Below are 16,414 nucleotides of genomic sequence, written 5' to 3' on the forward strand. Positions count from 1 at the left end.
AACACACATAAGAATGGCCCTCTATCCAGACCAGGCCCTGTGTTCTTCTTGAAAGAAGAGAGAAAAACAAAAAACAAACCCCCAGCAAATCAATATGACACCCAACACATGACATTTTTCAATGTACCACTCTAAACCTGCCCTTACCCCCTTTTACATATTCAATAGATGAGGGCGAACATACGATTTAAACCTTCTATATTCCCATCTCCCGATCCTTTTCACTGCTGCCTCATCCAATCCCCATCAAACTGCTTCCGTGGCCGCCCCTATCCGAAACGAATGGAATGAAATTTTTTGATCCCCCAAACCCAACGCCCCCAAACATTTTTTAAAAATTACAATGAATTGGAAACAAGATAAAGACAGCCCATCCCGATGCACCAACAAGGAACCTGTCACCTCTGGGCGTATTGCGAGAAACCCCCGCACCAATTGTATTGGGCACAAGGGAGAACTTGCACTGTCTTTCCCTTGCCCCGCTGATCCGTTTTAGATTTTTTCACCAGTATGGATAGCCTGTCCTCCCCACATCTGACCTCAGTCACACCTATCCCCCCGTTTGGCTTCTTAGTGGGACTAACTCATTCGCTAATCCTAAACGCCCCGAAAAAATGCCAAGGCGAATGCTGCCTTGAACACAACCACCTCGTACTCTGATGAACATGTAACGGCTAACTGTGCCACAATCTTTCCTAACAGCTCGAACGAAACCGGGCGCCTAGAGATCCTCCCTGGCTTAGAACGCCGATAACCCTTCAGTGCCTGTCACCCAGAAATCCTTAGTTAAATCAGGTAAACCTTGGAATTTTAACCAAAACGTCAACCCTGCCAATTTCTTCTTCAACCCAGACACCGACACCCCGTTCTCCAAATTCCATGAGACGAAATACAAAATTAGCAACCTGAGATCTAGTTTCTCATGTCCTTCCACGACCTGTTGCACCAGGGATACCCATTCCTGCCATACCCTGTTGTATGCTGAGAACGGCGCGTCGCTCACCGACTGCCTGATCCATCCAGCTACTAGTCCAAGGCAATCCTCCACAGCCACTCGGGACAAGGGACCCCGCTCTGCTCCCAGAATCTCTCCCACTGAAAGCGAAATAACGCATCAGCAATGACATTTTCCACTCCGGGGAGGTGAACAGCATAGATGAACACGTTCAACTGCATACAGCGCAATACCAGGTGTCGTCTGAGCAACCTGACTATCGGCGGTGACCCCGCTGACACCTTGTTAATTACCTGTAATACCCCCAGGTTGTCCCTGTGAAACTTTACTTTCAAATTCTTGAAAGATTCCCCCCACAACTCTACCACTAACACCACGGGGAACAATTCCAGCAGTAACATATTCTTCATGAGCCCTGCATCCTAAGTTGGTATAGATAAAGGGAGGTATTCTAATGGTAAGTATATTCTAAGTATATTAGACACAGTACACCAGGAACGGCCTGCAGTGAGATATAGCTAAACTGTATGCAGTGGATATATATATATATATATATATATATATATATATATATATATATATACACACACAAACAGTCAGGTCCATAAATATTGGGACATCAACACAATTCTAATCTTTTTGGATCTATACACCACCACAATGAATTTGAAATGAAACAAACAAGATGTGCTTTAACTGCAGACTTTCAGCTTTAATTTGGGGGTATTTACATACAAATCAGGTGAATGGTGTGAGAATTACAACAGTTTGTATATGTGCCTCCCACTTTTTAAGGGACCAAAAATAATGGGACAGATTAACAATCATCCATCAAACTTTCACTTTTTAATACTTGGTTGCAAATCCTTTGCAGTCAATTACAGCCTGAAGTCTGGAACGCATAGACATCACCAGACCTTGGATTTCATCCCTGGTGATGCCATTGCATAACATTCCACTTCCTTCCCTTAAAAAACTCTTTGGTTGCTTTCGCAGTATGCTTTGGGTCATTGTCCATCTGCACTGTGAAGCACCGTCCAATGAGTTCTGAAGCATTTTGCTGAATATGAGCAGATAATATTGCCCGAAACACTTCAGAATTCATCCTGCTGCTTTTGTCAGCAGTCACATCATCAATAAATACAAGAGAACCAGTTCCATTGGCAGCCATACATACCCACGCCATGACACTACCACCACCATGCTTCACTGATGAGGTGGTATGCTTAGGATCATGAGCAGTTCCTTTCCTTCTCCATACTCTTCTCTTCCCATCACTCTGGTACAAGTGGATCTTGGTCTCATCTGTCCATAGGATGTTGTTTCAGAACTGTGAAGGCTTTTTTAGATGTTGTTTGGCAAACTCTAATCTGGCCTTCCTGTTTTTGAGGCTCACCAATGGTTTACATCTTGTGGTGAACCCTCTGTATTCACTCTGGTGAAGTCTTCTCTTCATTGTTGACTGACACACATACACCTACCTCCTGGAGAGTGTTCTTGATCTGGCCAACTGTTGTGAAGGGTGTTTTCTTCACCAGGGAAAGAATTTTTTGGTCATCCACCACAGTTGTTTTCCATGGACCTCCGGGTCTTTTGGTGTTGCTGAGCTCACCGGTGCCTTTTTTCTTTTTAAGGTTGTTCCAAACAGTTGATTTGGCCACGCCTAATGTTTTTGCTATCTCTCTGATGGGTTTGTTTTGTTTTTTCAGCCTAATGATGGCTTGCTTCACTGATAGTGACAGCTCTTTGGATCTCATATTGAGAGTTGACAGCAACAGATTCCAAATGCAAATAACACACTTGAAATGAACTCTGGACCTTTTATCAACTCCTTGTAAATGGGATAATGAGGGAATAACACACACACCTGGTCATGGAATAGCTGAGCAGCCAATTGTCCCATTACTTTTGGTCCCTTAAAAAGTGGGAGGCACATATACAAACTGTTGTAATTCCTACACTGTTCACCTGATTTGGATGTAAATACCCTCAAATTAAAGCTGAAAGTCTGCAGTTAAAGCACATCTTGTTCGTTTCATTTCAAATCCATTGTGGTGGTGTATAGAGCCAAAAAGATGTGTCAATGTTCCAATATTTATGGACCTGACTGTGTGTGTATATATATATATATATATATATATATATATATATATATATATATATGTATACACACGAGACTATCTGTATATGTATTAAATACACTGTAGCTAACTGAATCACCTGCCTGCCAGAAGTATATTAGAAACAATACACCAAGAACGGCCTGCAGTGATATATAGCTAAACTGTATGCAGTGGATATCATCGCATTCTTTGTTTGTGCTGGGGTTTTCCGCTTAAGTGGGAAGGATTTCTTGCTGTCTGCTGTGCGGTCCAAGACGGTCTCTAAACCTGGGCCGAAGAGAAGGTCTCCCGTTAAAGGACAACTTGACCTTAGAGGCGCTATCGCCTGGCCAAGTTTTTAGCCAGAGGGCTCTCCTGGCAGAATTGGCTAGAGCCGCTGATCTGGCCGACATGCGGACTGATTCTGCCGAGGCATCCGCTATATGGGCGATACCTCGCAGAATCGTAGGGAAAGAAGATAGAATGGTTTCTTTGGCCGTTCCAGCTTCAATATGCTCTTGTATCTGGGAGAGCCAGTGCTCCAGATTGCGAGCCACAACTGTGACAGCCAATTCAGGCTTTAAATTGCCAATTGTTGAGTCCCAAGTCTTTTTGAGGAGAGAGTCTATTCTCTTATTTATGACAACCGCCAAGGCCCCCATGTCCTCAAACGCCAGGTCCGTGTGTCTGGAGACCTGGGAGAAGGCGGCATCTAACTTGGGATTTTTATTCCAGATGGATGCTGAATCCTCTGAGAATGGAAATCTTCTCTTTAGGAATCTAGAAAAAAAGAGCTTCCTTTCAGGATCTTGCCACTCCTTTTTAATCTTTTCAACCAGTACCTCATGTACTGGAAAAACCCTTTTCTTTTGTTACCCCAAGCCCTTGTACATTTGGTCATGGATGGTCAGGGGTTTCTTGTCCTGAATACCGAGGGTAGGTCCTCTACCTCCTCTAGGGACAATTTATATCTGGAAGATTTCCTGGACTCCCCATCCTGGTCCTCCCCCTCTGAACCTTCCTGGGAATCGGAGGAACAACTGTCTGGCTGTCTCTGTTCAACTCCGGAAGGGCCTGGAGCTTCCTCTGCCCTAACTAAAGTTGCAGGTTGGGCAGAAGCAGAGCCCTGAGCCTGAGGCGGGGTTGTATCCTGGGGAGCTGGATTAATGGGAGGCTGAAACCTTTCAAATAAGGCTTTAAATGAAGAAAAGGTGGACGAGAGCTCTTTTACTGAGGCTGCTAGTCCTGACTCCTGTTCAGAGTCCCTCTCTTTAACAAGGGAGTCTATGCAGTCCCTACACCTAAGACCTTTGTCCATGACTCCCCTAATGTGTCCCTGCAGGAGGCACACCTCTTTTTAGAGCTATGTGTTGATTTAGACTTCTCTGTAGCTTTCTGAAATACATGAAAAAAATACAAAAAAATTCTGTCACCATAAATAAATACTAGGATACAACCCTGGGAGTGCACAAGACCCACCTTAGCATGTGGGGATCTGAGCCTCCCTCCCCCTGACCACCCAGACAGTCTGCCCCCCCATGACAGGAACTATACATGGAGGGGCAATCCTAGATAGAGAGTACCCTTCCCCAGGGAGCTCTTACCTTAGGAAGGCTGGAGGTAGTGTCCGTTAGCTGAGCATCCGCTTCCGACATGACTGCAGGTGGTTGCTACTACCGAGTCTCACGCTGCCTGTGCGCATTCCAGACTCGTCTCCAGCTTGTGCCTGGCTTCCCTATCAGCTCCATGACCTGGAACCGGAAGTCGCGGCTCAAAGGCAAGCACTCGTCCTTCCTCCAGAAATTACGTCGCACGTCGTCTGGTCCGCCTAGTTCCAAAAAAAGAGTACAGGGAAAGCCGAACACCTGCTTGCTGCGGCCCTGTGGACACGATAGGGGTCCCCCGCAACCTGTAGCCGCACTCGACTAGGATGGGGTGGCACTTGAATAGAGAGTAAGTACCCCCTTGCTCCTAGGAAGCCCCTGCTCCCCTTTACAGGATCAGCAAAAAAAAAAACTACTAGCCACAGTCTCCCTGACTGACTGGCCTGGCTCCTTGCACAGTGTCTCCCCGCTGGAGCAAACACTAATACTGAGGTCCGGCAGGGGGAAGTAAGAATTTATGGGCTGGCGCAGTGTTTCCTACAGGAAGAGTAGAAGACTATCTCTCATGGTGGCTGTCCTGAAAGACGAAAGGGGAAAAATCAATACCAATGAACGCTCATGGCGCTGTGCAAAATACCAATATGAATCTGTGCACATAAGATGATTTCAGTGCAAAAAAATTATATAAATATCAATAATAAAACTCCTATGCATATGCAATATATCAATGAGACACATGTAATTATTATAGATGAATGTAGCAATAATCCGTATAATCTCTCTTTATCACACTGCTGACACAACAAATAGTAGTGGCCTAATGATAGATGATTTAGCACTGTGCAATAATCTGTGCTAAAATTGCTAAAAATGCGACTGTGCAGAAAAACGCTAAAGATGCTGTGCAAAATTGCTAGGTGCAAATGTGAGCTTGTGCTCAAATAAATCAATGCCAATGAACGCTCATACTATAAATAAATGTAGATGATTTAGCACTGTGCGATAATCTGTGCAAAAATTGCAAAAAAAATGCGACTGTGCAAAAAAAATGCTAAAGATGCTGTGCAAAATTGCTAGGTGCAAATATGAGCTTGTGTTCAAATAAATCAATACCAATGAACGCTCATGGCACTGTGCAAAATACAAATATGAATCTGTGCACATATGATGATTTCAGTGCAAAACAAAAAAAAAAATAATATATAAATATCAATAATAAAATTCCTATGCATATGCAATATATCAATGAGACACAAGTAATTTATATACCGTATTTATCGGTATATAACACGCACTTTTTTCCCCTGAAAATCAGGGGAAAATCGTGGGTGCGTGTTATAGGCCGATCCCCCCCCAATTTTGTGTGATCGGAGCGATTGCCGCGATCGCCGCCGACATACACAGCTGTGTGTAAATTCAAATATGGCGCCGAGACTGCAGGGACTCGGCGGAGCCGAGATACACATACCCGAGAGTCCTCCGCTTTTCTCGGCGCCGCTTACAGACCCGCCCATAGGGCGGGACTGGGCGGGACTGTAAGCGGCACCGAGAAAAGCCGAGGATCTTGAGTATGTGTATCTCGGCTCCGCCGAGTCCCTGCAGTCTCGGTGCCATATTTGAATTTACACACGGCTGTGTATGTCGGCAGGGATCGCGGCGATCCCACAAAGCTGCACTGGGGCAAAGCTGCACTGGGGCAAGGCTGCACTGGGGCAAGGCTGCACTGGAGAAAAGCTGCACTGGAGAAAAGCTGCACTGACAAGGCTGCACTGGGGCAAAGCTGCACTGACAAGGCTGCAATGGACACTGGGGCAAGGCTGCACTGACAATTCTGCACTGGGGCAAAGCTGCACTGGGGCAGAGCTGCACTGACAATTCTGCACTGGGGCAAAGCTGCACTGACAAGGCTGCAATGGACACTGGGGCAAGGCTGCACTGACAATTCTGCACTGGGGCAAAGCTGCACTGGGGCAGAGCTGCACTGACAATTCTGCACTGGGGCAAAGCTGCACTGACAAGGCTGCAATAGACACTGGAGCAAGGCTGCACTGACACTGAAAAGGCTGCAGATGGACACCGATAACGCTGCATTGATGGGCATTTTAATGTAAGTTTTTCTTCCTTAAACTTTACTCCTAAAGGTTTTTTTCCTTAAAATTCCCTCCTAAACTTGGGGTGCATGTTATACGCCGACGCGTGTTATACGCCGATAAATATGGTAGATGAATGTAGCAATAATCCGTATAATCTCTCTTTATCACACTGTTGACACAACAAATAGTGGTGCTGCAATAGTTAATGAGTTGAAGATAAAGTCTATGATAAAGCAAAGTGCAGACAGTGCTTCAATAAGTGGTCTGGTCACTTGGAAGTGACCGGACCACACGAGAACAGGAAGTGATTTCATAGTTGCCAACAGTGTAAAAAAAATTTTAGGGACGCTTTTTTGGCTGTAGGCAGAGTCGCATTATAATTAGGGGGTGGGGCATGCGTTTGTAGGTGTGGCACATTGTAAGAAGTAAAAATGTGGCGCGCATAGTACGCCGAACCCAACAGTGGGTGTGGTTTATGCAAAATAGTGGGTGTGGCTTAAACAGGCATGGCTCAAAGGGGGTGTGCTTAGAGTCTGAGATGAATGAGGGATGGAGGGGGGAAAGGAGGGGGGAAAGGAGGGGGAGAGGGATGGAGGGACAGCAGCCCCAGATCCTACACCACAATAGAAATATGTGTATTCCAGAGTTTAACAATCAGCAGATAAAGATACTCCAAACACCTGGTGTTAGCGCTTCAATTAACCCGGCACCATGGTTGTTATGGTGTCAGGATGATTGAAGCGCATTATTTCTATTATTACATTGTAATATAAAATTAAATAGTTCAATTCACCATAATGCAGAATCAGTGGGACCCCGGAGCGTGTCACCTGCCACGTCGCCTGCCGCCAGATGCCATCAGGTGCCATCAGGTGCCCCCAGCAGAGTCCGTCCTTGCATCAGATGCCATCAGGTGCCCCCTTACATCGCCTGGTGCAAGGCAAGAAATTTGCGCCCCCTAACCTACAGACTTTTAGCACTCCCTGAGTACCTTCCCTTCCTACAATAGTACTTATCAGCCTGATTCCTACACTGACCTACCTGATTCCTATACTGACCTCTACACTGACCTACACGATTCCTAGACTGACCATTACACCCACCTGTCTGTCCACTACACTGACCTACCCGATTCCTATACTGACCAGTATACTGACCTACCTGTCCACTACACTACACTGATTACCACTACACCACCCACTACACTACGCTAATTACTACAACACCCACTACACTACATCACCCACTACACTACACTGATTACTACAACACCCACTATACTACACTGATTACTACAACACCCACTACACTACAACGATTACTACAACACCCACTACAACGATTACTACAACACCCACTACAACGATTACTACAACACCCACTACACTACAATGATTACTACAACACCTACTACGCTGATTAGCCTTGTTATCTGTAAATGCTGCAATCATACCAACATACCAAGTACCCCGGTGAATGCTGGCTCTTGTAGTTCTATAGACTAGATATCTGTAAATGTGGAAATGTTTACCAAGTACCCCGGTGAATGCTGGCTCTTGTAGTTCTACAGACAACGTGTCTCCTGGTGTTACTAGTATCAGGGACCCCAGATCATTCTGGATGATGCAATGTCATTATATAGCAAACAAGGCATCTTGGCTCTTGTAGTTCCTCAGCCTAGTTATCTGTAAATGCTGCAATCATACCAAGTCCCCCAGTGCATGCTGGCTCTTGTAGTTCTAGAGACCACTTATCTCCTGGTGTCACTAATATCAGGGACCCTAGACCATGCTGGGTGATGCAATGTCATTATATAGCAAACAAGTCATGCTGGTTCTTGTAGTTATACAAACCACTTACTGTATCTAATGGTGTCTATGCTGGATGAAATGCCATTTTAGTATAAAAACAAGCCAGGCATGCTGACTCTTGTGGTTCCTCAGTAAATTGGTTTACACCCAGGGCAGGCACAAATAATAAAGCCATGGGCATAAATATAACAATCCCAGGCAAACATCTCAGAGTAACCCCTTAATAAATCACCTTGGAATTACATGGCATTAACAATAAAAAAACAAGTATCTAGGCAGGTTAATCAGCATGACATGTTTTCCTCACTCACTTCTTTGCTTTGCTTTCGCACATACTGGAAGGAGGATCTGAGCCAGCACTAATACGAAGGGGTGCGGTCACTTGTTGCTCCACGGGGGTTGGCTGTGGCTGATCTCTTCCTGCTGTGTTCAGTGGAGAGGGGAGGGGATTCCAATCCCTGCAGCACTGAAAGAGAAGCAGATTGGCTGCCCTCTCCTCTCCGCTGAACACAAGGGGAAACAATACTCCTGGCAAAGGCAGCGGCTAATTTTGTGTAGCCCACTGCCCTTTTTAGCCCAAAACATTCCCGATTTTCCTGGGACAAAAACAAAATCAGGACAAGCTGAAATCGGGACGAGGGTCCAAAAATCATGATTGTCCCGGGAAAATCGGGACTGTTGGCAAGTATGCTATTTGTTGTGTCAACAGTGTGATAAAGAGAGATTATACGGATTATTGCTACATTCATCTATATAAATAACATGTGTCTCATTGATATATTGCATATGCATAGGAATTTTATTATTGATATTTCTATAATATTTTTTCTTTTTTTTGTTTTACACTGAAATCATCTTATGTGCACAGATTCATATTTGTATTTTGCACAGTGCCATGAGCATTCATTGGTATTGATTTATTTGAACACAAGCTCATATTTGCACCTAGCAATTTTGCACAGCATCTTTAGCGTTTTTTTGCACAGTCACATTTTTTTGCAATTTTTACACAGATTATCGCACAGTGCTAAATCATCTACATTTATTTATAGTATGAGCATTCATTGGCATTGATTTATTTGAGCACAAGCTCGTATTTGTACCTAGCAATTTTGCACAGCATCTTTAGCGTTTTTCTGCACAGTCGCATTTTTAGCAATTTTAGCACAGATTATTGCACAGTGCTAAATCATCTATCATTAGGCCACCACTAATTTGTTGTGTCAGCAGTGTGATAAAGAGAGATTATACGGATTATTGCTACATTCATCTATAATAATTACTGTATTTATCAGCGTATAACACGCACTTTTTTCCCCTTAAAATCGTGGGTGCGTGTTATACGCCGATCCCCTGCTGATCTCCGCTGATTGTGAGCGGAGCGGAGCGATCGCGCCAAGATACACATAGCCGAGTGTACTCAGCTCTTCTCGGCTCCGCTCACAGTCATGCCCAGTCCCGCCATTGGACCTGTGTTATGTCCATCATAGGGCGGGACTGGGCGTGACTGTGAGCGGAGCCAAGAAGAGCCGAGTACACTCGGCTATGTGTATATCAGCTCCACCCAGTCCCTGCGATCTCTGCGGCGCTCGCTCTGCTCCGCTGAGTCCCTCCGCGGTGCCATATTTAAATCTGTGCAAGGCTGCACTGGGGCAAGGCTGCAATGGACACTAGGGAAGGCTGCACTAACAAGGCTGCAAGGCTGCACTGGGGCAAGGCTGCACTGACAAGGCTGCACTGGGGCAAGGCTGCAATGGACACTGGGGTAGGCTGCACTAACAAGGCTGCACTGACAAGGCTGCACTGACAAGGCTGCAGATGGACACTGATAAGGCTGCATTGATGGGCATTTAAATGTAAGTTTTTTTTTTCCCTTAAAATTCCCTCCTAAAAGTTTTTTTCCTTAAAATTCCCTCCTAAACTTGGAGTGCGTGTTATATGCCGGCGCGGTACATGTGTCATTGATATATTGCATATGCATAGGAATTTTATTATTGATATTTATATAATTTTTTTGCACTGAAATCATCTTATGTGCACAGATTCATATTTGTATTTTGCGCCATGAGCGTTCATTGGTATTGATTTATTTGAACACAAGCTCATATTTGCACCTAGCAATTCTGCACAGCATCTTTAGCGGTTTTTTTTGCACAGTCGCATTTTTTAGCAATTTTTGCACAGATTATCACACAGTGATAAATCATCTACATTTATTTATAGTATGAGCGTTCATTGGCATTGATTTATTTGGGCACAAGCTCATATTTGCACCTAACAATTTTGCACAGCATCTTTAGCGTTTTTTGCACAGTCGCATTTTTTTAGCAATTTTTGCACAGATTATCGCACAGTGCTAAATCATCTATATTTATAATATTAAGTTGCGCTGATCACTTATTTATGGTGTTTTTTAATGATTTCAGAAACCTCAATGGAGTTTCGAAGTTCAATGCATACCCAATGCCCTGAGTTGATGAGCTGATAGAGAGGTTGAGACCAGCTTGGTTCATCATTATAACCTGAGACCTCAGCAAAGGCTACTGGCAGATACCTTTACTTAAGGAAGCCAGAGAAAAGACTGCATTTTCTACTTCGGAAGGTTATTTCCAATGTAAAAGAATGCAATTTGGGTTGCATTCTGCCCCAGCTACTTTTTTAGATGGTGATGGATAAGATTTTGAGCCCTCTTTGATTTATTTGGACAACTTTGTCATCTTTAGTACAGACTGGGAGTCCCATCTCTGTCTTGGTCTGTTTAAAGAAGGAGGGGTTTACCATTGTTATGGTTATGCAGTAATGTGTGTCTATCAGCTCACCTTTCCTTCTGTGTTCACCTTTAAAGGCCAGCCACCCTCACCTGACTGTTTAAATAATCTTCCCTCAGCATAGCTCCACCCTGGTCTCTAATTAGGAACACTATATTAACCTGGGCATTGCAAGCCAACCTTGCTGATCAACCATTGTGTGATAGCGGTCGTGTGTACTTGCTGTGTTTCCTACGTATGATTCCAGTTACCGACCTTGGCCTGTTCGCGACTATCCCTGTCTGCTTGTGACCCTGACCTAGTCTCCTGACATTTGGCTTATCCCTTACTTTCCTTGTTGCTCCAGCCTGCTGCCTCCTGCCTCTTCTCCTGTAGTCTACCGTGAGTGTGAGCTATATGACCCTGGGGGCCGCGACCTGGAGCCAGGCTGCAGCGCAGTCCATCCTCACCACTAGAGGCTCTGGTGAACACCTCTCTTAGACTCCGTGCCCTGGGGAATCTATGCTCTAGCTCCCAGTGCGATCTGTGTCCGTGTTCCAGTAGACCTGCTTCCTGAACCTCCCAGGGTTCAATCCGCAGCAGTCAGTCCTAGGGTCCACTACCTTAGCGGTGCACTCCTGACTTCCACGGAGTGCATCTGCCACCTGGTCTCAGGTGACCTGACAACCATAAATCTGGAAAAGTGTGCTATTGCAATGGAAGAGACCAAGTACCTGCGGTACATTGTTGTCAGGGGTTTGGTGATACTCCAGATTAACAAGGTAATATCACCCAGAAACAGGTCTTAGCTTTATTGGGCATCGTTCAGTTCTATCAGTTCCCAACTTCACCACTATTACGGCACCATTGACTGACTTGACAGAAATGAGTTATGGTCAAGTGGAATGACAAGGCTGAGGAGGCTTTCTGCAAGCCTAAAAAAGCCTTATTGCAATATCCTGTTCTGGTTGCCCCAGATCTTTCAGAATAGCTTATTGTCCAAACAGATGCCTCCATCGTGAGTTTAGGAACCATTCTGTCCCAAGGGATCAATGAGGAGGAACACCCCATAGTCTTTCTTAGTAAAAAGTTAACAGTTGCTGAAAAAAATTACATCGTAGTGGAGCGGAAGTTTCGTCTGGTGTAGGACCATGCCTCACTGACCTGTCTGTGATAGAATAAACACATGAATGCCAGGTTAACAAGATGGTTCCTGGCTTTACAAGAGTTCAAGTTTGTCATAGAACACAGGCCGGAAAAGCAATACCAAAATGTAGATGCCCTTTCTAGGATACACTGTATGGCATCCCACGGTGCTTTTGACACCTCTGCATTGAGGCGGGGGGAGGGGGGATATATATAGTACACTAAGTGTGTGCCCTGGACTTCAGGTATTTTTCCCCACAGTTTCAGTTGTGATCCCTAAGGGGGATAGTTTGAAGACATTATTATGTACCTAGGGGTTCTCACCCATGCAGGGTGAGAGGTTCAGCGGTAGTCCAGTTAAAGAAAGGACTGATTTTCAGTACTCTCTGGATTGTAAGCCCTTTGAAGAGGTTCAAAGAGTTTTCAGAGGGAAGAACCTCCAAACCCTGATTATCTGAGGGGGGTAAGCCACATGTCAGGTAGCCTTGAAAAGCAGCAGGAGGGAATCAGTACCTGTGTCTGTGAGGCATAGTGGACTGGTTCACAAGCTGTGAGCAAGTGTAAATTCTCTGGTAACTGAGACACTTGTTGCTGAACCCCAGCAGAATTTGCTGCACCCTGAAACAAGTGGAAACCCTAAACCCCAGTGTGGGGCTGAAAGTCTGGAGGTAAGCCTGTGGTATGGTTTTCTTGATACCAAGACTATAAACTGTTTGCTATTTGTGTTTGCCTGTTTTGGGAGTTTAATAAAGACTATTTCCTTTTAAAAGTGGCTTGCTTGTGATCTCAGCCCCCCCATATGACAAATCATATACATCATATATGTATATAAAAAGTACAGCTTCTATAATACCATACAGGTTTAAAATCCCACAACTATATATCTCATGTATCTCCCATTAGTATAAAACCTGCAAAACCCTTATGCATCACTGATAAAACAATTTAAACCAAAATCAATATTTAAACACCCTGGGGCCAGAACCATTGTCTAATATATCCACCTGGACTCCCTTTCACTAAGTTCCCAAACAAAATTCCCCCCTCCAGTGCCTATTAACCTTTTCCACACCCCAAAACTTCAATCATATTGGATCTTTATTATGGAAAAATGGAAAATGGTTGCCGACACTGTGCTTAATGTATCCATTCTTATGCCACATCTGACCAAATTTCTTTTTTGTTGTTTTATTTTTGTTTTGTATTTTTTTCAAGGCTAATTATTTTTTTTTGTGTTTGTATTTTTTTTTTTTCCTAGTTTTCCAGAACTAGATTCTGTGTAAGGAGAGGACACTCAGCAGCTGGTTACACATCTGGACACTGGAGCACTAGTGTGGGACACAAGAACACCCTTTTTATTAGGGGGCCCACACAGGTGCTCCAGTGTATACTATAGGGGTGTCTCCATCTGTGAAGCTTGTACAAAACAGGTAAAGTATTGAACCTTGACAAAGGACACTAAAAATTCTACATCTTGGAACTCTGCCAAAATAGACAATTGTACCCCACTTCAAAGCAATGTTTCATATTTATAGATCTACCATCAAATATCTGTGTGCTAAGTATGCCAATTTTTTTTTAAAATAGGGGAGAAAAGACTCGGAGGACACCCCTCATCCGAGGAGACCACAGACCCCCACCTCTGGAAGAAGGGGAAACCACCCAAGACAAGCAGAGCAGGAGGAGGAAGATGTGGTGGAAATTGGCACCACAACAGGTGAGTGTCTGCGACCACAGGCTCAGGTAAGAGATGGATGCCGGCATATTTATAATACATGGTGTTTTTTGGTTTCTATCTTTTTAGGTGATCGTGATGTTGTGTATCCAGATCCTTTCACCTCGGAAAGTGATCCTGATCGGGGAGATCATGGGGTGTAATAGGGACTTGGAAAACATCAATAAAAACATCAATGATGTTCTTCAAAAAATGAAGAACATCATTGATGTTTTAGGGAGAGTTTAAAACCCCTCCAAATCCCTTTGTTTTTTTGTGTGCTACAAATTTTTGACATTTTTTGACAAATTTGAGAGAAGACAAATTTTGAAGAGGCACACAGTGTGTCAACATGTGCTATCTGCCATCATGGGAGATCAATGGACGCTTTTTGGAGGTGCAACCCCTTCCTCAATAATAAAGTAGCTGTTAAACATGCCTGTTTTATCTTAAATGGACATTTCTACTTTTTCTAATGTGACCCCAAAAATTGTTATACAACAAAAATGTTGGTTTGTTTTAAAAACCTTTTCTAGATGCACATGTGATTGCGCTGGTATTAAAAAGATTGTTAATCAAGAATGTGTGGATTATTGTCTCAATGCTCCAACACTTTTGTTGTGCTCTAATTGGTATTTTCTGTGACAATGGGTGTTATTTCCTAAGGGCAAATCCACATTGTACTACAAGTGCAGTTTCAGTACAGTTTCAAGTGCACTTGTAGTGCAAAGTGTCTTTGCCTTTAGTAAATAACACCCAACAGTGCTTTGTAAGGTTACACAATCAAGCCATTTTCAGGACTCACCACATTTCTGTTAGGGTCAGCTAAAAACACAGCAGTAAATGTCACCAAAGATTTGAGCAGTTTTTTTTATTTGAAAAAGGTTTTAGACATTGTCTGGCATATTGATAGCCCCCCTACCCGCAAAGAATTCAAGGTATCTTAGCCGGACATCACGGGCACTGTCGAGGGGCAAGCCAGGACGGCCACTTTCAAGCGCCGTCAGGGTTAGTTCATTTGGAATTCCAGCCTCAGGCCCAACTGAGCCAGCATAGTTGGCAGAATGTTGCCCTAAAAAGTTGTGTAGAACACAGCACGACAGGATAATATGATTCAGTTTGTACTCCGCCATGTGTATGGGTGTAAGAAATAGGTGGAACCGGCTGGCCATGATTCCAAACGTGTTCTCCACCACTCTTCTGGCTCTGGCCAGCCGGTAATTAAAAACCCTCTGGTCCGGGGTGAGGGTCCTCATCGAGAATGGCCGCATAAGATGGTCCCCCAGCGCAAATGCTTCATCCGCAACAAAGACGAATTGGAGTCCTTCCACATTGCCTTCTGGAGGTGGCAAGTCCAAGCTGCCATTCTGGAGACGCCTGTAGAACTCCGTCTGGGCGATGACTCCACCATCGGACATCCGGCCATTCTTTCCCACGTCCACATACAGGAACTCATAAGTAGCCGACACCACCGCCAACATCACAATACTATTGAACCCCTTATAATTATAATAGTACGACCCTGAGTTGGGTGGTGGGACGATATTAATAGGATCAATATTTTGCATTGATACATGTCCCCAGGGGCAGGACCCGGGTCCCCAAACACTTTTTATGACAATAACTTGCATATTATCCTTTAAATTTAGCACTTTAGATTTTTCACATTCGAGTACTATAGAGTTTAATGGTGTTTGCATGTTCGCACAAATTTTTTGCCTGTTCGCATGTTCTGCCACGAACCGAACCGGGGGGGGTGTTTGGCTCATCCCTAGTAGAAACACATCCCCCAATAGTTTGCTAGGAGACAAAGGTGTGTTAATGAGCACAATAAACTATTGGGTGAAAGACCTGGGCTTTCCAGATCTCATTAATCAGCATTCCTTTCACATATATCTGTCCACTGAGTCCCAAGCTGGCAGAGACCATCATGGCCTCCTTAATAATGTCCTTTTGCATTACATAACAGAATATCTTCCTAAATGCTTGTAACTCCCTCAAATGCCAGGGCCCATAGTCAGTAGGCAAGAGGCTAGCATTCAGTCCACTGCAAAAGCCTCTGTCCTGGGTGAGTCTGTTACATAGGTATGTACAATAGCTGCAATGTGCCTGCTCCAATGCTGTTTCTTTTCAGCCATAAGAGCATATCCAGGAGGGTGCAATTAAAGCGTTCTGGCTGGGGATCTCCTTGAGGGTGGTAGGGGGTGGTTCTTGACTTCTGAACCTCTAACAGGTCTAACAG

General features: G+C 44.3%; 1 long non-coding RNA gene across 2 annotated transcripts in view; it reads left to right on the forward strand.

The window, feature by feature from the left end:
* LOC141103555 (uncharacterized) overlaps nt 1–14,178 on the forward strand; it is a 295,050-nt gene extending 280,872 nt beyond the window's left edge. For both annotated transcript variants that reach the window (XR_012235335.1, XR_012235336.1), the window contains one exon: nt 14,046–14,178. This is a non-coding gene — a long non-coding RNA (uncharacterized lncRNA). The remainder of the gene's footprint in view (nt 1–14,045) is intronic.
* Nucleotides 14,179–16,414: the final 2,236 nt, after the last annotated feature.

The sequence above is a fragment of the Aquarana catesbeiana genome, linkage group LG07, assembly GCF_042186555.1.
Source record: "Aquarana catesbeiana isolate 2022-GZ linkage group LG07, ASM4218655v1, whole genome shotgun sequence".
Classification (NCBI taxonomy): domain Eukaryota; kingdom Metazoa; phylum Chordata; class Amphibia; order Anura; family Ranidae; genus Aquarana; species Aquarana catesbeiana.